Here is a 12,080-nt window from a genome sequence, read left to right on the forward strand (position 1 = left end):
AAGATCATACTACAGTGAAACCCCGTTATAACGAGGTCCGTGGGACCGGCGATATTACCTCGTTATAACCGTACGCATCAAAAACAAAGAAAAACATAAGCACGACGTCATACCCGTCAAACTTTTTAGGAACATCCTTTGCGTTGTTATTACACAATTATGGATCGTTATTATTGAGACAATAAAGGGAAATTATTTGTGAATTGATACATAAAAAAGGCAGGAAAAAGTAGGGATTGAAATGCGTTTATTCTTTATTTTTCTTCCAAAAATCTCTTCGCATGATAGTTGCACATTATGTTTTTGAGAAGTAGGCCTACTCGGCAGGATCATATTCGTGATTCTTTTTACACCCATCTCTTCCTCTTGTATCGAACCATTCTGAAAGAATTTTTTTCCGTTTGTGAAATACAGTGTACAGCGTAAAATGACAATGAACAAAATCAGATTGTATTAAATGTGTTTGTTATTAAAGTTTTTCTAAACACCAGCGCAAATAGTGTAACATACGTGCGTTGTTTATTGTAACTTGCGAGGTATGTTACGCTGTTGGTGCCCAGCGGGAATGCGATGATTTCATGAACCATTTCGGCTGAAATCCTATACAATGTATGGTCGTTGTGCCCGAAGGGACTAAAAAATGCATTCTTTATTTTCTTCCGAAAATCTCTTCGCGCTTTGTACACCCGTTCTTTAAAAATATGCGACAGTGTTGAATTTGGAAGGTTGTGATCCTTTTTACGCAAATCTATACCTCATAGACCATTCTGAAAGAAATAAAAATCTTCGTTGTGAAATGCAGTGTTAAATGATAATGAACATACCCAGATCACCTATTCAAACTGTTAAATCCGTTTGCTTCTTTTTCTGAACACCAACTCAGTTAAGTAGATTAACAGGCGCTATTCAACTATCTTTACGCTACTGTCACCTGGCGGGATCGCGATGATTTCATTAATTATTTCGGCTTTAATCATACACACTCATATTTATACATGTATTATCATTTGTTACATGATAATGAAGAATCCCAGATCTATTCAAACTGTTAAATGCGTTTGTTTCTTTTTGAAATGATGAGTTGCGCACGCATTCCAATATTATTGTCCATTTTGGGTACGGGTGTCGCTACATGAAAAGTTTTTGAATGCGTTATATTTTTTTCTCTCTCGTTGCGCTGTTGTCTGACCTAATATCATGCACGCTTCTCGAAAAACAATATCAAAGGATTTTATTCAATAACTTAGTAGGAACATTGGAAGGTATTTCTGTGTCTTATCGCGTGGTTTAGAAGAAAACATGAACTACTCTGCAAAACAAGTAAGAGACATGGATAGCGTGAATTTGGCTTTCAATGTTCCGTTCGTCGTGTGTTTGAAAGCGGCAAGTCAAGACATGGAACCTCGCGAAAAAGAAAATGGAATGATTATGATTATGTTATGTGGTTTAGAAGAAAGAAACATGGAAGGAACGGTACTCGGTTATTTGTCACTGATAATGGATGGTAAAGGAGGATAACGGAGGGACTGAAACATGTTTGTTTCCGAGTCTTCCCGCTTTTATTTGTAGAGATCGAGACGGGACGGACACTTGTGCAGTGTGTTGACTGCGTTTTACACAGACTATGTAAAACGGGGATAGCGTGAATTCGCTTTTCAATGTTTCTTTCATTGCGTGTTTGAAAGCGGCAGGTCAAGAAATGGAACCTCGTTGTATCGATCAAATTGCATATGTTTTTCTATATCATGATGCACCGAAAATATCCTCATTATAACCGAACTCTTTATAACCGATTCATTCTGCCATAGGTTTACACGCAAAGGAAAACGGGACCGACGCGATCACCTCATTATAAGCGGTTCCTCGTTATAACCGAACTCGTTATAACGGGGTTTCACTTTACCATAAACATGCTATCTGCCAAGTTTGATGAAAATCCATCGTAGATTTTTCAAGAAGATGCTGAAAATGTGGAAAATACCCCTCCTTCCCCTTCCCCCCATATCTGGGCATCCCTGGATTCGCCATAATCAAACATGAAATATCAGTCATTAATGTCTTCATTATCACTAACTTACCACTATCTTTTCTGGTTTGACAGAAGAAGAAAAAATGCAGAGTTTAGGGACTCTGAGGCTTCAACCCTGAGTGCTGAAAATTTGAAAAAAAAAAGACAGGTGGTCACTATAGACAGGTGGTGGCTAAGACATGTGGTAAAGGTAGTAATGATTCATCCGCAGGTTTGAGAGTTTCTCTTCCATCTATACATAATATACACATTGCACATTCCCCGGCGACTTTTACACATTTCCCAGCAAAATTGAACATTTGCACATTTCCTGGCGTCGCGTTTGCACATTTACCGTTGATGAAATTTAGAGATTCGCACATTTCCCGGCAAGACGTTAGCACATTTCTTGCCGTTTGTACATTTCCAGGCGAGACGTTTGCACATTTCCCGGCGTTTGCACAATTCACGGTGTTTGCACATTTCCTGACTCCACAGGGGTTGCCTGCGAGGTGCTGCTGCTAAGGGCCTCGTACTGGTGTTTTGCATGTACCTCTGCAGGGAATCCCCGCGACTCACCCGGAAAAAAGTTTTGGTTGTGCTCAAAACTTGGCTGCGGGTAAATTGGACTTGCTTGCGCACTTCCAGGCAACTACGGGCGAGATACACGCTAGGTACTGTCAGGTGCGGACCAGCTGCAGAGAGCTCCGGGTAACAAATATGTTTCCCCACAAGTCAGCACGCAAAATTTCCCCAGGGGCCTGTTTCACAAAGGTCGCACTTAGTAAGTCAGACTTAGCGCTAGTCAATCTTAGTCTAAGTGCGACTTTTTAAGTCTGTTTCACAAAGTCAATCTTAGGCTAAGACTGACTTATTTGATTTGAATAATAATGTACGAGCCAAAAATATGCAAATTAGCCATTTGTTGTCTGCTGATGATTTTTGAGTAATTTCTGGAAGGGAAATTGCTTTGATTTTCTGCAACTACGATTCATATGACATTACTGTATCATTCGTTATTCACAGTGCTCATTTACTGACTCATATTATTTCTCTTTTGTACATGAATAGCCGCTGGTTTGATGATTATTTTGATATGAGATGTTTTGTGCATGAGGCCTCTTTAATCCAGTCCCACATGTTTATATTGGACTGTGTGAAAGTTAGGATGAATGGGGTTACTCGCGCAGCTCGCAGCAGCTACAAGTTGTAGCTGGCAGCTGGCACTGAGATCTCTGCATTCTGTACAACCATTCACATTGCACAATTGGTAACTGTGGACCTTGGTAGAAGAGGATTCTGGCTAGCCTCTTGTTGCACAGGAAGAAAAGTTTTCTTTTCCAACTAGCTAGGGTTGGTCGTAACTACAGAAGTGAGTGTATATAATAGCTTAATCTGTTAGTCATTGATTAGGTAGGTCCTTGAAATTATGCAATTTGAGCAAGAGATGATTCATCGAAGGTTTAGGAAGGGACTGAATATTATGAACTCTGTGTGTGTTGTACCAGTACTAGACTCTGCTCATTACTAATATCATGTCATTAGACAATGTCTACATTAGCCGGACCAGACGCTGTTAATACGCTGTGCGAATAACTAGGCTGTGTATAGTTATGTCTACATTATATAAACTCTTATCAGTTCTAGAATAGTATTAGTATGACTAATACATGGCATGCCTAACAGTTAGTGTAGAGTCTGTGCACTGTGTTATTAATCAAGATAGGGGCACAGTGCCACATCTCCATGATTTTGAAGAAAACAAAGTGCATGATTGCCCTAGACTGCATGTATAAGGTTAGTTAGAACCATAATAAATCATGGCTAATGGCTATCAATTGGTCGAATTTTAAAGTCCAATTGCTGGGCCCTGAGTTGAATTGGGAAGTAATTGATGAATTTATGTGTTTTCGGATTTTGGAATGTGTTTGAGAACTGCATCAATCAAGATTAGGCATAGAAACTACTAGACCTCTAATGTTTTCCGTGTATACGTTACTGTAGCCTTTGATGCGAGGCACTGCGAGGCAGAGGTGACTGTCTATTGGCTAACCGTTTCCTCTAACTGACACAAAATGCTGGGGGTGGGGGGTTGTTATGTCTTATTTTGTTTTGTTTTTTGCTTCCAGGAAAAAAAAAAAGCATTCATTAAGATGTAACGTTAACTGGTACCGTAGAAATGGAAACTTGGCTAATTTCATTGGCAGTCATGTGTAGAGGTAGACCAATAAATCTGCCTCTTGTCGGGTAGCCTCTTGTTAACTGTCTTTATACGGTCGCGAATGCAGTCGACCGTATTACAGACTGTACAGATACAATTAGGCTACCGAACAAGAAACAAATTTATCGGTCTAACCAGTTAGTGTAGATAGACACAGCCCCATCCTGTACACAAGAGGTATAAATATTTCTATTACAAGTATAGGTCTAACTAATTTGTTAGGTTTTTCTAATTTGTTGTGAATGCATGATATTTATAATGGATAGGCATGCACTAATATTCATGGGTAAGTAGCTAAGAAGATAACACAGGCAAGAAAGGATTGGTAGAAATATAATTAATTTCCAAAGTCCAGATACATGTAGATTATATATAGCTCTTTATGAGCTAAAATTTTGGTTTAACTTAACAGTTCAAACTATCAGTACATTTGTAGGTAGGGATCTATTTTTCTATTTCTAATTTGGACCATTGTTCAGTGAATAGTGTAGGAGTAGACCCTCTACGAAACTAGTGATTCTCTAGTTCGTTAAAAATACTGGCATCTCACTCAGGATAAGATAAAGTGGAAGAAATTAATGAATATTAGATGTTGATTATGCTTTTGAACTTCCCATTTTGGAATTTAAGTCTAACTTTACGCATGGCTTCAGGCCATGCGTAGAGTTACGCAGGACTTGGTGGGACTTACGCATGACTTAAGCTTTGTGAAACAGGATTCAAAGTCCTGCGTAAATTTACGCAGGACTTAGGGATTTACGCAGGGTTTGGGGATTTACGCATGAGTTAAGTCAAACTTAAATCTTTGTGAAACACCCCCCTGATATGGTATGACAACGCCTTGAGCATGCTGAAAACTTGTTCTTTGTGAGTCACGGGGGTTGCCCGCAGAGGTACATACAGAACACCAGTAGGAGACCATTACCGGCAGCAACTCGCAGGTAAGTCCAACACAGATACTTCGCAGTACATGCAAGTCGCTCATAACAGAAAATGGATCAGTTTAAAAGCTCTCACGCAGGTCACACGGAATACATGCAAGCACAGTAGTAGGTAAGGACCATGCATCTAGAAGGTAAGACACAAGTGCGAAACTCACAAACATTCTTGTCCGCCTGCAGACATTTCTCCTGCGTGCTGGAAAATCCCTACTCGCAACAAGCCTACATAGCTTGCCCGAAGAGGTGTGACACGGCCTTTAGCATATATGCATGTACTGACTGCCAGTGATTATCTAGGGAATTTGGGGTCAGGTGGTCAAAGTTCAAGGTCAACTCCTCAAAATGTCACTACCAATGGTACTTCCCTCATGTTTATGCAATTCCTGCAGGATTTTTCTTGAAATTTGATATATACTTGCATACATGTATTACCTAATAGATATTCTGTGGGAAGTTTCTTGCCAAAAGGTCAAGTGAAATCGCACTTACACTTCTTTCTCCATATCTCTTAAATAACTCAAGGTATCATCATGAAACTTATTACATATTTATGCATTTTCTACCTAATAGTGACTTTCTTTGGAACTTTAAGGTCAAAGGTAAAGGGTCAAAGGCCAGGTTTAAATACTAAAAATTATTTTATAATTTAATACTGAAATTATACTTTTTCTCCGTACCTTGTGAATTACTCTATGCATAAAATTTTCAATGGGTCAAAAGTCAAGTAAATATCCTCAAATCCCCAAATACCTGCACTCTGACAATTTAGTCATTCATTCAATTAAACCTAGTTCAAGGAAAGTGAACATTCAATGCATTTGTGACAAACCTGTCATTTTAATATTTTGCCAGTTATGTGAAACTGTCATCACACATTGTCAAGACATTGTACCACAGACCTATAAATAGGAGAACCATGCATTATGGCGGAAGCATACCAGTTGCCGTGGCGACATTTCTAGTTTTCAGTTGATTCCATTCAGATTTGTAAGGAGTACCATACATGTACTTTACTCGACCTAATTTTATTCTGATACTGCCCCAGTGTTCCATCTTTTACAGGTCAAATGTCATATATTGGTTACTGTCTTGCATGCACTTGACAGTCACATTTTAGACTGACTTCCAGATTATATACAGTGCACATCATAGTTTAGATTATATATAGTGTACATTGTAGTTTACTCTTCCAGTTATTGATGCTCCCATGGGTGTATGCAAGGGGGGTCGGGAGGGTCGTACGACCCCCCCCCCCCCCCCCCCCCCCAATTTTCAAAAGGTCCACTTTTTGTAAAAGACATTTTTGTTTTTTGAGGGCTTTTTACCCTGTATAGGCCTACAACAGGGGAAAAAAGTGACCGGTGTTCCAGCAAATTGTCAAAAACCTCGTAAATTTCGTAACTTAGTTTTAATATGCCATAATTTACCTTATTTCTAAGCCGCACTGCCATGCCGAAAAAGTCACTTTTGTATGCACCAAATGGCCCTATTTTAAGATATAAAATTCAAAAACTCCCTACCATGGGAGGGGGGACCCCCCTCCCACACCCTCCCCCCGCTCGGTCGCTTCGCTCCCTCGCAAAGGTAAAAGTCCAAAAATTGTGATTACGACCCCCCCCCCCCCCCAGAAAAAATCCTGGATACACCCCTGGCTCCTCCTGATATTCCTTATATATGGTCAAATATCACATTACTAGAGTATGCACCAAATGCTCCAGTTAAAATGCAAAATTAATGAACTTCACTCCAGTGGAAAGGGGGTAGGGGGAGACACCCCCCCCCCCTTCCACACCATCCCTACCCCCCCCCCCCCACCATCACTTGGATTAGTCACTTGCTTACTCCATGGACCAGTCCATGCTTACTCACACTTCACAACAAACTCTCACTCTAGTTTGGCAGCCCTGCTATGTACTGATGTATACAGTGATCCACCTGTTAAGCTAATTTAACTTATTCTTGTATCTTCTGGTAATGGTGAATTCTTACTTTGAGTAAGTTACTAAAGTTAAGCAATTGTCATTATTTGGGGTTGATAATCCTTCAGAATAATGTATAAAGAACTGTGACACTGACAATTCTTGTAAATGTCTCAAAACACAGATGTATGCACCAGCTGACAGAAAATGATTGTTCCCCCCCCCCAAAAAAAAAATGGCATTGCGAAAGGTGAATGCCAACTCTTGCTCAAAGTTACATCAGATATATCGTCGCCGGTCACACGAACCGACGAATCCCTCAGGTTTGCGTAAGAATGACAATTCGAGAAAATCGCGTTTGAAGTTAACCCATTTTTGACTTATGGTTGCTACACTTTCATGTCTATAATTTCCAATTATTTTTGTAGTACATCAGACTTCAATTCTTGCTCTAACTTGTGAAGTTTTTATCGAATCGTATTGTTAACAAAGAAGCGGGAAATCGTCAAAGAGCTGCATGCAGGTATTTTCGGTCTGCAAAGAACGTTGTCATTTTCCATGTGTGTCCAAATGTGTTGGAAAATCTCAAAATCGAAAATTTGACCCAAAATCGAGTGATTCGTCGGTTCGTGTGACCGGCGACGATATATGTACAGATTTTTGTTTATCTATTATGCTTACAATTCATTTGTAAATTGTATCGAGATGCAACACTACATTCCCATCTGTCTAATGATTGCTACACTAACCAATTACCAAAATTGTGTAAGTTACAACCTTAAGCATTAAAAAAAAAAAAGAGATCAAGCTGGCTCTAAAAAGGATTTAAAGTTATCCATAGTTGATATCTGAAAAGATATGTAGTGTAAGGCTAAGAACTTAACAAAAAAACTTATAATGTCCATGATTATTGGCCACATCTGGTTTGTGTAGTTTGCCAATCAAGCTTTTCATTTGATAGCAAGTGTGTTTAGCCTATTAGATAACAACCAATTAAAGCAAGGTCATGTAAGGTTATTTAAAAGACCATACTCTCTTAATGCTCCCTCAGTTTACTCAAGTCACCAAAAAAAATATTTCTGTCATTGGTGTAGAAATATAGTTGTATTTCGTGATTTTTTTGTCGTTACTCACGTTACACCTTTGTCACTCATGTTACATTGTTACGTTACGATTTTTGAACCTCTGTCATTATAATACAATTGCATGTACACAACTCTTTCACCATTTTTCATATTAGGTAGAGGCAGTATGGAGAGAATTTCCATTGGCACATTTTAAATCCAAGGGAATATTAAGATATGAAACTATTTCATTATTTTCGTTGCTCACGTTACATTAGTTTAAACAGTTTGGCAGTATACATTCTACCAATTCATGGGAATACAGATCATTTTTTTTCCTTACTGACAACTAGTAACTAATACCCAATGCATCATAAAAATCAACAAATCAAGTACTTACCATTCTTTTATATTCTATGGATTGAACTCAAACATTCAAGTACATTTTCAGTGTAATTCTCAATGAAAATGTAAGTTAACTTTAAAGTGTAATATCTGCCATTCTGGAGGTATATTAGTGTAAAAAATGGCTGTTCCACATGCCCAGAAGTATACTGAACAAAATAAAATAGGTGGCAAGTTTCAACATAACAATTCATTTTTTCACCCCTTGACACCCATCTCATGGAATTGCCCTAATGGCACTCTAGATGAGTATAATATTAAAATTACAGCATAATGTTGTTTATATCTTTACAACCGTAAACTATAATTCGTTTTCTACAAATGGATGAAATTTTATGAGATATGGTCTAATAATCACAAAGATATGAGCATTTCTTCATTACACATCAGGAAACCGCTCCATCCAAGTTTTGTATTAAGTACGTTAGGTAGTATGTGTAGTCAGGTTCAGCTAAAAAAATTTATCTGTTCAAGTGGGGCCAATAATATCTATTCACATTCAGCCACGGGTGTAAATCTGCAAGGATTTTCTTTTGTGCAGGACTTGGGGAAGACTTATTCATTCATCCCTTCCTGATGCGTTCAGCGAAACATGACAAAATCTGATCAAAATATGATCAAAATCTGAACAGGGTACATGATATGAATTCGGGGTCATCCCACGAGACCGACACCCACAAGTCATACGGTCCACGAGACCTACATCAAAAATAGGTCCATGAGTCCTACGGCCCATGAGTTATACGGCTCATGAGTCATACAGCCTATGAGTTCGACACTATGCACAAAAGGCTCACGAGACCGACACTAAGCAAAGAAAGCCCACGAGACCGACAGTACGCAAAAGAAGCTCACGAGGGGCCCGTTTCATAAAACTTGTCATCAGTGACAAGTTGTCATAGATGTGACAAGCTACTGAAATCCTTGCATCTGATTCGCTGAGAGCAATTTTGTCATAGAAATGTGGCAGTTGTCACTGATGACAAGTTTTATGAAACGGGCCCCTAATCGACACTAGGCAAAGAAGGCTGACGAGACCGACACTAGGCAAAGAAGATTCACGAGACCGACACTAGGCAAAGAAAGCCCACGAGACCGACACTAGGCAAAGACGGCTCACGAGACCGACAGGATGAACAGCGCCATCTACATGTGAAATACCTGTACAGGGTGTTCCATTAAGGGGAAAATTAGATACAGGCGAGTGGAATTTTGTCACACTATCGAGCGAGAAATTGTAACTAATTGAACAGTACCATCTACATATCAATGACATCAAGTAACTTTGTATTTCTACATGTGTGGCTTTTAGAGGGCAGTTCTGTCACACTACAGAGAGCGAAATTGTTACCAATTTATCTCTTTTTTTTTAAATTAAATTGTGCTCTTCAAGGGACCCCCCCCCCCCCCCCCCCGGAAAAAAAAAAAAAGTGTACGAAAAAATAATAGAGGACAAGAACGATGTATGGGTTGATTTTAGAATGTCACTGTGCTATTTTTAATAGGCTTTCCCAATTTCTAGATAGACGGTGGACAGGCTGTAAGTTGCTTTTTTTTTCACCCTTTTCTTTCTCAATTCCTTATTAGATAACCTATTGTCCTGCTTATACCCACCTGTGTAGAGTTCAGTTTGTAATTTTTTTTTCCGTAGCTATTATATGACATTTCAAAGGATGAAAATGTTTTATATTGATTCACCTCTATTTGTGGCTTGTATTTGTAAAATCATTCTCCTCAAAAAGGTTTATTTTTCGTGAAATAGAATGGCTGTTTTCATGGATGCATGTTCTTTTTCCGAATCCTGAACAATACCTTGATATTAAAGACGAATACATTTTATTTCTGCGAATTTATACTAAATCAGCAGCTTTGCAGATGACTACTTCCCTTCCATATCATGCAAAGCAAGTATACACTGCAACATTAGCCATTTTGTGCAATATTTTCTTGTAAACTTCATTTCACACCTGGGTATTATTCTATTTAGTTGATCTGAATGTCCACATAATTTTATTTTATTTTATTTCTATGCAGGTGTACACTGGTAAAATATTTTTGCAAAAAGGGAAAACGATGTTTTGGCATTTTCAAAATTAATGTTGAAATATCTCATGCACTTTTACTGAATTTTGTTTATTATTTACAAACAGTCAATCACGCAAACAATTAAAAGTCTTGAACAGTTCAGGGGGCGAGGGAGGGCAATTGACGGTGTAATCCCCTAGCAACTCTCCTTTTCCATCTCTCATATCTTCCTTATGCCATTATCTGGACACCCTATACAATTGATTGGTTTATAGGTGGCGCTCTTCATCCTGTCAGTCTCCTGGGCCTTCTTTGCCTAGTGTCGGTCTCGTGAGCCTCTTTTGCCTGTAATAGTGTCGGTCTCGTGAGCTTTGTTTGCCTAGTGTTGGTCTTGTGAGCCTTTTGAGCGTCGTGTCGGTCTCGTGGGCTTTGATTGCATAGTGTCGGTCTCGTGAGCCTTTTGTCTGTAGTGTCGAACTCATGGGCTGTATAACTCGTGGGCTTATTTTACTTGATGTCAAACTCGTGGGCTGTATGACTTGTGAGCTGTATAACTTTTGGGCTGTATGACTTGTGAGCTGTATGACTTGTGGGTTGTATGGCTCGTGGGTGTCGGTCTCGTGACATGCACCCAATGAATTTGAGGCAGAATTCAATCAACGAGCACCATGCAAGGCAACAATACTCAGAAATGTGCTCAAATACAGGGAAACGGGTACAAGCAAAAACCTTAACAAGGACAGATCGGGGAGAAGAGTAACAGTTTGAACACAAGAAAACATTGAAATGCACCACGTGAGGCAAAGCCTCATCCAAGAATCCCAACAAAGTTGCAGGAGAAACAACGTTCCACACGTAATTGGACTGCATACCTTATTCAATGTAATGACAAAACTTGGATTGAGAGGTTTTCTGATGAGTGCTGAAAGAAGGCTCATATCTCTGTGTTCAATTGACCATATCGCATGAAATTTAATCTAGTGTTATAAAATGAATGCTAGTTTATGCTAGTTCACGATTATAAAATTATATACAATATAATTTAGAGTGCCATTAGCATTTTTTGTGGGACACGCTGTATACATAAATATTGTCTTGTGAAGCTGTGCCTAGTCTTCACAATATTCACCTTTATGTTTTAAGAAGGGGAGGGGATCAATCATGAAGATGAAGCAAAAGCTGCTGCTAGTGCCGGGGAATACAATCGCATCGCACGGCAATGGACAGTTCTAGTTTTATTATGCGAGGAAAGTGAAAATGTTGAATTTTCTTTGTATTTTGTTTGTATTCTACACATGTGACATCACAAGCTGTAGTAGTCGTTTCATCCAGCAGTGCTGGAGCAGAAACTTCACAAATTCATAACTTTTGAATGGATTGTCTGATTTCCCCCAAACTTTCACTGATGTGTTCTACTAATATTGCTGCATTCACTCAATCCACACGTCTATGAAGGTGAACTTATCCTTTAAATACATGTATGGCAGCCTTTAGAGG

General features: G+C 39.0%; 1 protein-coding gene across 1 annotated transcript in view; it reads left to right on the forward strand.

Moving 5' to 3' along the window:
• The window catches only part of LOC140227989 (iron-sulfur cluster co-chaperone protein HscB-like), a 102,387-nt gene that overhangs the window by 15,769 nt on the left and 74,538 nt on the right, over window positions 1–12,080 (forward strand). The gene's annotated exons all lie outside the window — the stretch shown is intronic.

This window comes from Diadema setosum, chromosome 4, assembly GCF_964275005.1.
Source record: "Diadema setosum chromosome 4, eeDiaSeto1, whole genome shotgun sequence".
In the NCBI taxonomy this organism is placed as follows: Eukaryota; Metazoa; Echinodermata; class Echinoidea; order Diadematoida; family Diadematidae; genus Diadema; species Diadema setosum.